This window comes from Cebus imitator, unplaced genomic scaffold (assembly GCF_001604975.1).
Source record: "Cebus imitator isolate Cc_AM_T3 unplaced genomic scaffold, Cebus_imitator-1.0 Scaffold78, whole genome shotgun sequence".
NCBI classification, from domain to species: domain Eukaryota; kingdom Metazoa; phylum Chordata; class Mammalia; order Primates; family Cebidae; genus Cebus; species Cebus imitator.
In genome coordinates, this window is record NW_016107393.1 from 203,219 (window position 1) to 217,577 (window position 14,359).

A 14,359-nucleotide genomic window follows, 5' to 3' on the forward strand; every position below is an offset into this window, starting at 1 on the left:
GGTGGGAGAATTGCTTGAGCCCAGGGGTTCAAGACCAGCCTGGGCAACATAGGGAGACCCTGTCTCTATAAAAATATTTTTAAAAAATAGCTAGGCATGGTGGTGCACCTGTGGTGCCAACTACTAAAGAGACTATCCAAAAAAAAAAAAACAAAACCATAAGTTCTTGAGAAGGTGTGTTCCTATTTGCATGCATGTACCTTTTAATTCCTGCCTCAGATTCCCTGACTTCACAATCCTGCAGGCCACAGTTAAGTTCCTCAGGATCTTATTCTTTCAAAATTTAATGCAAAAGAGACTAAAAAGAAGAGATTTCAAAGAGAACTAGAAGCCAGGCAGTAGTCAGTGAAAAATCATTTGGACTTTACCTAGAGACCTTTGTTTACCAAGATGCTCAGGAAAATTGCAAGGAAAGCAATTTTAAAGCTTGTATCAAGAGGGATTGTGATTTAGGAGAAATGTATAGAAGCAAGGGAGTTGGGTTTCAGGTTCCTGTTCTGCTGCCTAATAACTGAATACCATTAAACAAATCACTTAATCCCTTTGAGCCTCAGTTTCCTTGTGTGGAAATAGGTATGCTCATACGTCATCAGTTTTTGTGAAGACAGGATGAAATAATTACAGGAAAAGTCTTTATAAAGTGGTGTCAAAACAGGTGTTATTTCCAGTGGTAATATTTTTATAACACTTAGTATGTTTTTTAATTATAAAAATAATTTTTATTGCAGAAAAATTTTACAATTATGTGAGTTGTTGTGTGCTGACCACACAACTGAGGGATTCTGCAGTATCTGCAGATCTTTAAATGTCTAAAGCATCTGCCCAATGTTATTGGGATTTGCTGCCATGCCTGTTTAAACTGCTTTGGAGTGCTCAGTCACTGCAGACTGCCCATAATGCCTACACTCCAAGGGCCACTTAAAGAGATTCTACCAGAAGATTCCATAGAAGTAACTCTACCAGCAAAATTGCAGATGCCTGTAAAAACTATGGCACAGCCTGTGTACTGGAAAGAGACCACTGGAATGGAAATCAGGGGACAGAGCCTTAGTCTCAATCCTCTGTTAATGCTTCATGGTCCTGGGCCTCAGTTTTCTCATCTGCAAAATGACCACTTTGAACTTAGCGTTCTTTCAAGTAGATTCCAGGCACAGCATTTGTAAGTCTTTGCTCAGTCTGTTGTTTCAGTGGGCTCTTCAAGCACCAAAAGAGGCCAATCAGGAAGGTAGAACCCGCCTGATGTCAGCTCAGGGCACAGCCCACAATATTTCCAGGTGCCTTCAGGAATATGGAGCACCACTGTCACTCTATGTCACCTGTAAGATGGGAGAAGGGAACTCAGTCAATAAAGATTATGAGCAGGGCCGGATGTGGTGGCTCACGGCTGTAATCCTAGCACTTGGGGAGGCCGAGGTGGGCGAATCCTGAGTTAGGAATTTGAGACCATCCTGGCCAACATGGTGAAACCCTGTCTCTCCTAAAAATACAAAAATTAACGGGGCATGGTAGTGGGCACCTGTAATCCCAGCTACTCGGGACGCTGAGGCAGGAGATTGCTTGAACCTGGGAGGCGGAAGTTTTGGTGAGCTGAGATTTCGCCATTGCACTCCAGCCTGGGCAACAAGAGCAAAACTCCATCTCAGAAAAAAAAAAAAAAAAAAAGAGGATTATGAGGAAACTGTTGCCCAGTTTCACATGTCTCCATTTTTCTCATTTCCCTGGGTGGATGGGAAGAAGACCATAAATATGGCTAGGACGCCAGAAATATGAATTGGTTACAGATTTTTTTCTCTAAGAGGATAATAATTAAATTAGATAGATTGAGTATAAAAGATAGGACGAAATGGGTCAGGGTACCATGGAGAAGCATCTGTTGGGAAGGACCAGAATTCCTTTTGTCTCTAATGGGAACAGTAATATGTTGCAAGGTATTTAAATATTGCTTCAGACAATGGGTTTCAGCCTATATGAAGCCCTTGGAGTGCTCTGGAATGAAAAGTTCTTCAATGGAGTGTCTAAATGCTAGCATAAAGTTTAATGTTGGGGTTCCTCAACTCAAAATCAGCACCAGCCTTGACACTGATTAAAGCAAGTGTTTACAGGGGATTTGGACTTTGCCAGTATTTGCCCTATTGAAAATTAGGATCAGCTTTTGTAATAACACAATAAAGAATAAAATCTTTTTCTCTTAAACTTGTCCTCTAGAATATTTGCTCTCAGAATATTGCATCAAGTATTAAAATGTGATCCATTATTAAAATAAAATGGTTTTGCTTTCACTTTACTGTGAGAACAGTACATATCAAGCTCTGAAAGACTTGAGCACTAAAAAACAAGGGGTGATTAAAAAGGAATTCTTAAAAGCATAAGAAATCTAAAAAGTGGATTTCTTTAGAACATAATGAAATATAGGTTGAAAAGATAACTTGCCAAAGTGACACTGCTCTTATTACTGGAAGAGTCTTCCTGGATGAATCAGTAATACGTGATTTAAAAAAAAAATTAAAGGGAGGCTGATGTACTGACGTTAAATTCCACACAAATATTCTGGTTATTGAATAGTAATTTATTGTAGTTTTACTGGAAATTTTCTCCTCTTAGTTCTTAAAAGGTTTTCCAGGCTCAATTAGCACCTTTACTCCTAATAATCAATATTGATTTTACTGTATTCATTTTAGATTTAAAAAATTTTACCTAAACTCAAATCCTAACCATTTTTAAAGTAACATATTTCATTAAAAAAAAATCAGGCTTACCAGGTAGGCCTTCTTTGCCATCTGAAAAATGATAAGTTTTCATTTATTTGAGGTGGGCTCTTAAATTCAGAAAAGTAGTTACAGTTCTGGTAATATTACGGAGCTCTTTGGATTCAGAACGGTTGACAAGATGTTAATCAAGAATATGTGTATCATTTTCCAGTATCTTCTTAAAATTGGGTAGCAGTGGTTATTTTTAATAATATTGCAGATTTTGTTTTTAGCCTTCCTATTCATTTCTGTGCTTCAGTATATTTAAGGTGTCTAGGAGCTGGTTATGTAGGTTTCACAGGGCATATTGCCTGACATGGGACCATGGAGGTGGCCCCCAATGTGTTATGAAATGTTCTTATGGGGAGAGTGAGCGACAGTCAAGGGTGATTCCTGTTTATTCAATGTGCTATGAAGTGAGCTAGAATTATCCACTTTTCCACATTACTCGCATTTTCCCTTATATGAAAAGCTTTCTCTGACAACATGGGACCCGTTGCATCTGGAAAAGAAACCTTTCACCCAAACCCTTCCCTTAAATTCTGTAAATTGTTTTGTGTAAATGTTTCCTGTGATTTTTCATGCAGCATTCATTTTCATCTTCTTTTGAAATTTGAAAGATCAGTTTTTTGGTTGTTTTTAGCATTCACTAGTAGAAAATTAAAAAGATTTCTAAGGACTACCTTTTCCAGTCACACATTTTACAAACATTTGAGCTACTACCTTGGGTTGGCCAGGAAATGTCTGCCGCCACATTAGCGATGTGATAATGGGCTTCACATATCACCTGGACATTAATAGAATGAAATCACTTACTGCTCCTGAAAGCAGCTTTGTTCTCAGCGGGTGTCCTGAAGGCACTGCATGAGCACAATGGACTTCTATCACAGAGGTGAAAGTCAGAAATAACCTAAACCCATCTTTATCTCTGCCGTGTGTGTGTGTGTGTGTGTGTGTGTGTGTGTGTGTGTGTGTGTGTGTGTGTCTTTCATCTTTATTTAACGGGTCCACTGATATTTGATGAAAATGACCAAAATTCACCTTGTTGCATAAAGTATTTCTGGGTCTCCAGTCTGCTGTGATCTGTGACATGCAAAACTTCTAATGACTGGGGACCCCTAACTCAGCTGCAATAGCCCATCAAAGGTGCGACTTTATTCTCTCATAACAGCTTTGTAATGTGATCAGCAGACATATCTGCTAACTTTTCCCTGAGCTGTGCAGATGTGGCCGTAAAAGAGGCATTGTGCCATTGTGTATTTCCTACTTTCCTTCAAAAATGAATTTGCTTTTCGATTACGGCAGGACGGCTGCCGTATAAATTTTCTGTATAAATTTTGCTGTATAAATTAAGTGCATATCCACTTAAAGCCCAATCTATGAAAATTGGAACTACAAAATAAGAATGATTCAGAATTATTATTAGCTTTATTGAAATGCCCTTTGCTTTGTAAAGGTGTTTGTCATAGAATTCTATAAATAAAAGGCATCTTTTGTGCATTTGTGTTATTCTTCAATTAATCAAAATTGTATTTTTCTGATAGATACCTATTATGTAAATTAAAACATGGACATTATTAAATAGTAAGCCTTGTGATTTTTTTGGAGTTTGTGGTTTTAAGGAGTGGAGAGTTTAATAGGCAAGAAAGATGGCAGAAGGTAGAAGATAGAGGCTCCCCTGTACAGAGACAGAGAGAGGGGGGCTCCAAAGCCAAGAGAGGGAACCTCTGATTTTTGTTGTTGTTGTTGATGAGAAAAAGTCTAAACTGGGAGTTGATCTGCTATATGATAGGTTTATTTAAAACTTGGACGCACATTTTAACTGAAAAAAAAAATCAGACTTTGAATTATTGTTTACAAAATAAAATGTATGGTTTCTAAATTTTAGTTTTGAGTTTTTAACCTATTTCTCCTCTTAGGAATATGGGCTCATGACTAGCGTACATTCTTCATATCACGTTCAAAGTCTAATCTGGTTTTTCTAGCAATCACATGGATAGGTGTAAACAGATAAATAGTCACCGTACTCTATTGACTGCCACGGCTCATTTTTCATCTTTTGAAATAAAAGCCCAAGAGAATTTTTGTCAGGATAAATTGGAGATTTTAAAAAAAAGGTTTTGCTTTGCAGTAGCTACTTTGAACATGGCAGATTTGTGAGAAATTTTCTTTTGCCTTCGATGCCTTTTAAGACCTAGAAGGCTCTACAAAATTAGAATTTTGATTACATAAACAGTGTTCAATCTGACCCTAAATTAAAGAACTGCTTTTGAGCCAGGTCTGAAGCTGTTTTGGCTTTTGTAAATTTGGATATATTATCAAGTTTAACACTAAATTTAAGCATTATAAATTAGTTGACTTTTCCCTTAATTAGCAACAGCTATGTTCCCATAGAAAAGCTGAAAATATGAAGTTACATTTTCCTCTAAAGGAGTCTAATTACATTATTATCTGAAATAATACCTCCTTAGCGATTCTTTGAACAGTACTCCCTATGTTTTCTTCCACTATGCAGACTTTTCATAAATAACACAGTCTACATCAAGACAAACAGTACATTCAGCAAGCTGGAGAAAGCAAATGAACCAACTCTCTGTGTTCATAATAAGCTTCTGTACCCCTTTAATGTGGAATTCACAATAGATATATACATTGTTCATTGGAGTATTTTAATATTTTTTCATGCAATTCTATACATCAAATATCCAAAGAAGGTCAATTACTTGCAACGAAGAATCCAGAGAATCCAAGAAATATTAAGCCATGTACGGTGCTGTCATGAGGCTAAAATATGCAGCAAATAGTAACAATAATACTATTAACTACTAATAAAGAAAATACAATCGCCAGGTCAGTGGTTGTATTAAAAATGGCCCTTCTTTTTTAAGGCCAAAAAAAAAAAAAAAAAAGGCGGCTATCCATTCTGACCTATCTTCCTTATTTAAAACAAAACAAAACAACGCTTATAGAAAATCCCTCTAGACATTTTAAATCCTACATAAGATATCCTGGAATAAAAAAGCATTACGTGGACTTCTGGATGGCACAGCTACAGAATTATTATCCATTGCACTGTAAGGAATGACTTCCGCTCTAGTGCAGGGTTTACTTTTCCCCCATAATCAATGTTTAACTCCTCCTAACAATTTCATGAGACCAGATGTGTCAGTTTTACTTTTCCAAAGGAATTCTGCTTAGGGAATTACATTGAACATGGTGACATGCATTGCTCTTTAATACAATTTTATTTCCAAATTTCAATTTCAATTTCATTCTATATTTATTCATTTATTTAAGGACTACTTGAGTTCGCTAAAATAAATAAATAAATAAAAATGCTTATACGTGCTATGTGCCATGGACCTGTGGGCATAAATAACACGATGTGAATTCAGATACACATCCTTTTCCCATTTGTTTCCATTCTCAGTGCCAACTTTGGTTCAATAAACAATGACTTTCAACTTGGTATGAAGGAAGCATCTAGTACATAATGCACAGAGCTGTGCCCCTCCAAAGAATGAAACCCTTCAGAATGGCTAAGGGTGAGACTAGAACCAAAGCTCATGAGAGCAGAATACAAAACAAGAGTAGTTTCAAATTCACCTGAGGCAACAGCAGCAACTATGGCTGAGTGAGGGAAACATTTTCAAGCACAGTTTTGCTGATCACTTTTACTCACATGACCAGTAATCAGTCCAGAAGATATTTATGAAATGAGCATTGAAATTATCATGGAATTGAGCAAGAACTGAGATCACCTGATTCATTCCTTATGGCACATGTTCCTCAGCTTCTCCAGCAAGAAAAGGGAAGCATTAATCCTTTACACATTTCTCAAAAGCATGTTTCAAGGATTAAAGAATTCAGGGTGGCAAAGGATCAAATTACCATTTATGTAGGACTCTTCATAACCAGCAGGGCATCATGTAGTACGCTGGAAGAGCTTATTTATTGAATCCACAATTGAATTGGCCTCAGAGAGTTAATACAACATCCACAGTGACAAATTTACTCACTACAAATGAATTGCATTAGTTCCATTATTTGAAAAGCACTTTACCATCTGGGAAGAAAGTTGTAGTATAAATTCCATTCTTTCCAGTATCTTGGTTAAGGAGGTTCCAAAGAAACTAGCTCAACATTTTATGAGACAGAAAAGTGAGGGTTTTTTTTCTTCTATTAATTTGCTAAGTGTCTCTGCCCCATGGTTTTGACACAGGAAAGATGGCTGGTGGCAGAGGGTGCCGGCAAAGGAAAAGATGTGGTTTTGCAAATTTGGAGTTGATTCTGGCTCAAAACAAGGGTGCCGAGTTAACAACCAGAAGAATCATTTAGTTGAGACTTACCTCCAGAGCAGAGAGCATCTCAAAATTTTAGCAGATTCAGCATAGTCTCAGAGTTCCAAAATCTTAGGTTTCTTTCCTCAAAGCATTTCCACAGAGACAATATTATGTAATGCCAGGTACAGATACTTGGGATTCCAGTGATCTGAGTTTGAGCCACAGTGCCATTATTGTTCACTGTTTGACTTTGGCCAAAATAATTTCACCTCTCTGAGCCCCAGTGATATTCCCTGTAAACTGGGAATAAGAATGGTAGCATGTCAGAGGGTTATGGTAAGATAAAATATGATAATGCATGTAAGGCTTCTAGTATCATGCTTGTACTTTGTAAACCCGCACCAAGTGTTCACTTTTATTGATATCATCAAAAGTGTGACCCAAAGTGTCTGCTTCACTAGAAACAGTGCCCTGACTGGTCTGGGAGAGTCCGGTAGGCAGTAGTTCAACTCCCTGACATGTAAATAGTGGACTATTGATATTTTTGTTGGCTCCTATTGACACATCCTGCCCATTAATTTTGACCACTAACCTGTACCCATTCATCCATTCGCTAAGAGAGCACTGAGTTAGGGCCTCTGTGGGCAGGTCCTGTGCTAGTCCATTGAAAAAGGGAAGACGGATCCCTGTCTTTTGGAAAAGTGAAAATACATGGAATTACTTTCTAAAACAACGTGAAACATATTTTTGCATAATGAGCTAGTAATGATTTGATTGTTTGATCACAGCTAATACGTATGGAGAACTCATCAAACGCTAGAGCCACTGTGCTAACAGCTTGATGTAAACTATTTCATTTGATCCTTACAAGGATCCTGAAAGACCTAAAAGACACTATTATTATTCTAAACTTCAAACCCAAGGATTCTAACACCAGAGTCCATATTCTTGACTACTACTCTAAACTGCCATCCTAAGGCAATGTAGATTGCTAACCCAATCAGTATTGGGTTAATCTAGTACTTAAAGTACTAGATGCTCTTCTAATATAGCCTGTCCTCCTTGCAGACTTAGACCTTATGCTTCGCTACCATGCTGTATTGATCAAACACAGTTGGCAACTGCATTTATTAGCAGTTATAATCCTGTACATGTTTATCTGCAATTTCCAGTGAATAGAGAGGCATACATTTCTTATTCAGACCTCATGTTTCACCAACAAGACCACAGGGTTCTCCTTTATGTAATCCTAACTGGAAGGTTACTACTATCCCCATTTTGCTGCTAAGGAAGCTGAACCTTGGATAGAACCACTCCACTGATGAGCAAAATCAAGTATAGCTTGAACTCAGATCTTTGACCCAAAGAAATTATGAAATCATAGTTCGTCTTTTAAAATTGGAGTAATGCTTTTTATGCAACCAAAGCAAAAGTGACTTTAAATTTGATGACTGAACCATTGCATCATCCCTCTGTAGCCAGCTCATTTCTTGTTTGTTCGGTCAAGATCACTGAGCTTCTCCCAAGTAGTAAGCTTTGTCCGGAAGGCAAAAATAGACAGAGAGGCTGAGTGCAAAGAACTTATTTGAAAGAGGAAATGAGAATCTTCAATTAAAGGCAAAATAGATAAATAAATAAATATATAGTAGAGGCCATAAAAGAGAAATTGGAGTTCAGGGGATTAAGGGAGTCTTTGCAGCTAGCTGGCTTGCAGCCCCTATCAAAGCGGTCGCTGCCTTAAGAGGGGAGGGCATTTATGTCAAAGAAGTAATAGGCTGGTTTACTCAAATAAGGAGCTGATTAGGTAACTGGAGGGAAGGGGAAGTGAAAAAGTGCAGTTTGGCACAAAATTGAGCATTGTTGTCAATTTTATCTTTTCTACCAGTTGTTTTGTTTTCACAGATACAGTATGAGATATTTTATGAACTCAAATGAAAGGTTTCACACACCAGATGAAAACATATAAAGTGCATATTTTCAGTTTTTTCATATTTAGCATTTCTGCTCTTCCATGCTGTTCACCTACTGCATTGAAAATAACTCTGTAGCACACTTACGCACTTTCCCTTTAAGAAGAGATTCCAGGCCTGTTTTTCAGATGGTCATTCAGTGATACAAACCTGTAGGACTGAGATAAATTGCTCCTGGAAACATTTTCCTCTTGGAAAATCACAGATGAGACTAAATGAGACATTTTATATATATAGTAGCAAACAGTCATTGGTACATTTCATTTTGAAAGTCCCATCTGTCTTGTGACCCAAACAGGTTTTGACACTGCAGAGTGATTGCAGTACGTCAGGACACACGAAACACTAGGAATGTTCAGGACAGGATGCCAAAGAACTTGGTACATTTTTACCATTTGGATCTTTTATAAAAGCAACAATATAATTAAAACTGTAATTGTATCTCTTGATCTATGTGACCACTGTATTTTGCAACATGTAGCTCAAATACCACAGCCCCACATTTAAGTACAGCTTTTACAACAAAAGAGAACCAGCAAAGCTTTTGCCAGGATTAGGATTTTAATTGATATCATTATAGCTAAAAGTTTAAACATTATGGGAATAATGGCTCTGGTGTTTTTCAGCACCTTATTATTCATTTTACGTCTTTCTGTCAGCGATGTGCTCAAGTCCACAGTGTCTGTAATATTTAAATTAATAATGCAAATTTAACTATTGCCATTAAAGCAAAGAGCTAATTAGGTCCCTGCTTGCTGACTGGCAGTATGATGCAATGAGTAAAATGATTTGAGTTGATAGCTAACATTGCCAGGAAAATGTGAATTGAGCTCGCTTGAGATTAAACAACGTCTAAGACTCCAAAGGAGGGGAAAATAAAAAGTGACTCATCTCATTTTTCTAAATAAAAAAAAATCCATGAAGAGACACAAATAGCTTATCAAGCAGCTGAGAGCAAGTTTTCTGAGATGTTGTGCAATTATTTTTTGCCTTTCATTCAATGGTATTTCTTCCAAACACTCTGGAGAACCAATTTTTCTCAGGCCTCAGAATGTGTGCCTTCTTCCATAGTTTTCACATTCTAAGCCAGCAAGGCAAGGCAAGCAAGCTGAACTTTACCTGTTTTATTGACACCTCTTAACTAAGCCCTAACATGAGAGAAAGAGAGAGAGAGAAGGAGGAGGAGGAAGAGGAGGATGAGAGGAAGAGAGGGAGGGAAGGAGGGAAAGAGTCAAGGAGAGGAGAGGGACGGAAGGAGGGAAAGAGTCAAGGAGAGGAAAGGGAGGGAAGGAAGATGAGAGGGAAAAAGAGACGGAGGGTAAGAAAAAGCGAGCAAGCTGAATGGCATTTCTGTTTGTCATTATTCTCATTTCAGAAAAACAACCCAAAAATAAATTAGATAAAACACATGGAGAGGAAAATAATGCTTGTTTCAAATTCAAGTAGGGAAAATCTGTCCTAGAATTTCTAAAAGCAGAAAAATCGTGCAAAAGACATAAGGACATATTTCATTTAATAGAGTAAAACCTTTCATGATTGTCAGAAACGAAGTAGAGGTTTTCTTATACTGGAAAAAGTATGGGCTTGCTTGCTGCTACACGCTGGCTCAGGAACAGTTGCTGCTAGTACGTAGAGCAGCCCAGGCTCTCCTCTCTTAGCTGTTGCAAAACTAGTGGGCTGTTTGAATATCTGACTGGAAGCCAGGTTCATCAGGTAGTCCCACCTGAAAGGTACGATAAAGCAATAATTGGGTGCGAGACAGAAAAAGGCAATTTGGCCCAACATACTTTTTAAAAATAAGTTTTCAATGTAATGTGAACATTTTATTCATTGAGGGATAATTTCATATATTGTGTGAAAAGACTCCATTTTTAAAGAATGATAGTCTTACTCTAAGGAAACTGCTTATTTAATTGGATTGCTACAACCTAACACTATTAAATATTTGCCTCATTTAATTTTATCAAACGACAGTTCATATATCTGTGCCAATGAATTCATTTGTTAAGGTTATGTCCTCATAGCGAATTTACTCATGTTCTGTTTTCTAAAACCTCTGTCCCTTTCTCCTGCTTCCAATATGTCGTAACGTGATTCTCCAAGGATAAGCCACTGTAATTGTCCCTCACTGCACAAGGCTCTCCTATGGCAAATAGTGAAGAATTCCAAGTACCAAGAGCATTGCTCACCTTTATCACCACCTTGACAAGGAACTGGCATTCATGTGACAGAAGAGGTGTATTAATTGCTGAAAGGCTATGCTGCTGAAGATGTTGATTAAACTATTCTTCTAGAACTTGTCTACATGGCATCAGTGGTTTCTGGTTCACACCAAAAATTACTTTTTATTTTTAAAACATTGGATTATTTAGCATTGCTAGAGGCAATGTGGCATAGTGGTTTGTAAACATGCCATGTGCTATGTATTGAGATGTTACTCTGGCTTCACATACATGATGTCATCTAATCCTCAGGATAACATCGTGACTGGCTTTGAAGTCAAACAGGTCATTTGTATTGCTGTGGAACTTAGCTTCCTTATTGATAAAATTGAGGTAATAATACCTCATGAGATTTTTTAAAGATAAAATTATATATGTAAATTGACTAATAGCATAGCCCATACTTTCAATAAACAATGCATATTCTACTCATTTATCAGGAAACATGAAGTTGTCATCCCTGCACTCCTGGGGTTTGGTAGCTACTCTCAAAAAACTATCTACTCACTGTGCCCATGTTGAAGCAAAGTTACCTGGCCATTTTGAATATATCCTTCTTCAAAAGAAGGCTATATCAGGAAAGCCATTAAGGTTGTTGTTCTTTCAAACCTACCTCCCAGGTTGAACTGCTGTAGAATACTTCTGACATTTCCAATGGAACTGCAGAATTGAATTACTACTATTTCATTACTTTGATGTATCAATATGAATTTAATCATAACTGTATCCATAGATATATAGGTTGTTGTCAATTTTTAAATACGTTAAATAGTATCATGGTCGATACAGTTATATCCGTATTTTTTCCTACATTCTGGATGATTTCCTTGAGAATGATCTCCAGAAATAAGGTAGATGACTGAGTTGGAAAATGTGAGCATTTTTAAAGGGTCTTGATATATATTGCTAAATTGCTGTTCCATTTACAATGCATTGTGTGAATAGAGATTCATCAAACTTCAGCCTAGGCTTGAGTCCCTTCCTCCTACAGAAACGCTCCAATTTAAAAATATTTGCTAAAAGATAGCACTAAATTGAATGATGCAAGTACTTGTTAGAGGATATAAAATGAGATATGTGCCCAAGCTCCCAAGCATCCTTGGAGGTTGGTAGACAAGGAAGAATTGCCATGTTGGACTGAGAGCCTATAGTTTGGAGTGAAGAATAAAACAAAACCAGGCTGGCTCACAGGAGTCACAAGACCAGTAACCAACATTTATTGAGGTCTTCCTATGATAACCAGGTCTGTGTTTAACTCTTTACATGCATTATTATTATTATTATTATTATTATTATTTTGAGATGGAGTTTCACTCTTGTTATCCAGGCTGGAGTGCAATGGCGCGATCTCGGCTCACCGCAACCTCCGCCTCCTGGGTTCAGGCAATTCTCCTGCCTCAGCCTCCTGAGTAGCTGGGATTACAGGCACGTGCCACCATGCCTAGCTAATTTTTTGTATTTTTAGTAGAGACGGGGTTTCACCATGTTGACCAGGATGGTCTCGATCTCTTGACCTCATGATCCACCCGCCTCGGCCTCCCACAGTGCTGGGATCACAGGCTTGAGCCACCGCGCCTGGCCTACATGGATTATTTTATTGAATTTTCTCCAAACCCTCATTTTATAGCTGACAAAGCTTTACTAGCATTTGGAAGTGAACATCTGAAAGCAAATATTCCAAGGGGAAGTAATAGTCCAAAATAATCAGCCCAATTTTCCTGTTTTTCATCCAGATTAACAGTCACAGCATCTTCTCCAAAAGCCACGTGGGGGAAGAGGGATCTCTTATGGGGAGAAACAAAGAAGAAAGGGAGAAAGAAGAAAGGCAGTGGAACTGATCTTTTTCCAGAAGCTTTCAGAGTGTCATGCTGTCTTTTGTCGGTGACCCTCTAGGCCAACAGTCCCCTCTGCAGGCTGTCAGGGGCGATGATAGGAGTTCATGCCAATAAACTGGCCTTTCAAGAGGCATTTCTCCATCTTGGAAACACAGACGCATATACACTCCTGTCCAGATCAGACACACGGGCTTTCTGGTTCACCTTTTCTTTCCTGAACAAGCATATTTATCATGGTCAATGTACAAGAAATGCCCTTTTGATGCAGCTCCCCTTTGTCCCTCTTTTCATGCCTTAAGCCATCAAAAGAGCACAAAACTCGGTGACATTTTGTAGGATTTACCTCTGAGACTCTGGTGTCACACACGCAGCTGGGAGTATTGAATGTGTCCTGGTACGAACCAGTGTCCCGAGGGTCTTTCCATTGATTTTACTTCTGAGTTCACAGGAAGACCCAGTGTGCTTACTCTGACTCAGTACTGAGATATCGTTACCTTAGGACAGTTCATATAAAGGGAAGAAAAGGGAAATTCAGGGGAAAAGAGACAGTATAGGCCAGATTTAGAGGTGCAACTATGAGGTAGAATGAGCAGAACTTTCTTACCTGCCATATTTCAAAATAAAACCTTAGTCTTGTCCCCTTAAAATACTATGCTGTGAAGTCTCCACTGCTCTCTGGATAAAGACCAAGCTCCTCTATGTGGCACACACAACCTTTCTGGATCCTGCCTCATCCTCCCGTGGCCACTACTTGCCCTTAACTAGATACGCACCAGTCTCCCTGATTCATTTTCAGTGCTAGGATTGTGTAACTCTCTTGCCTCAAAGACTCATACCTGCTGATTCCTCTGCCTTTAGGGACATTCTCCTTGTTCCTCCCTAGCTTGGCTACCTGAAATGTCATCTCTTCCAGGAAACAACCCCTGACTACTCAAGACCTGGCTACATACCTCTTTTCTGGGCTCCTAGAAATGCCTACATATTCTGTTCTTATTAAAATGCTTCTCCCACTGATTGAAATTTCCTGTTACATATCTGTTTCCTCTCTAAGCTGCAAGCTGGCTGGAGGGTAGAGGCTATATCTTATTCAGTGTTCTCATATCCAGTTTTTAGAACAGTGCTTGACTCAGAAGTCACTTCACAGATGTTTGTTATCATGGAAATCCTGAACATCTTCTTTAGATGACATGCACTTACACTTCAGTTCACTAAGTGGATGGAGATGGGTATCCCATGTTTGTTCCACTGAATGGCAGGCTGTATGAATACTTTCCTGAACCACGATACAGTTCACTCTCTGTG

General features: G+C 38.3%; 1 long non-coding RNA gene across 1 annotated transcript; it reads right to left on the reverse strand.

Annotated features, from left to right (window-relative positions):
* Nucleotides 1–677: 677 nt before the first annotated feature.
* Nucleotides 678–13,763, reverse strand: LOC119471907. The gene is made up of 2 exons (XR_005201008.1): nucleotides 13,662–13,763; nucleotides 678–1,316 (listed from the first exon to the last, which is right to left on the reverse strand). It is a non-coding gene; the product is annotated as an uncharacterized LOC119471907 (long non-coding RNA).
* Nucleotides 13,764–14,359: the final 596 nt, after the last annotated feature.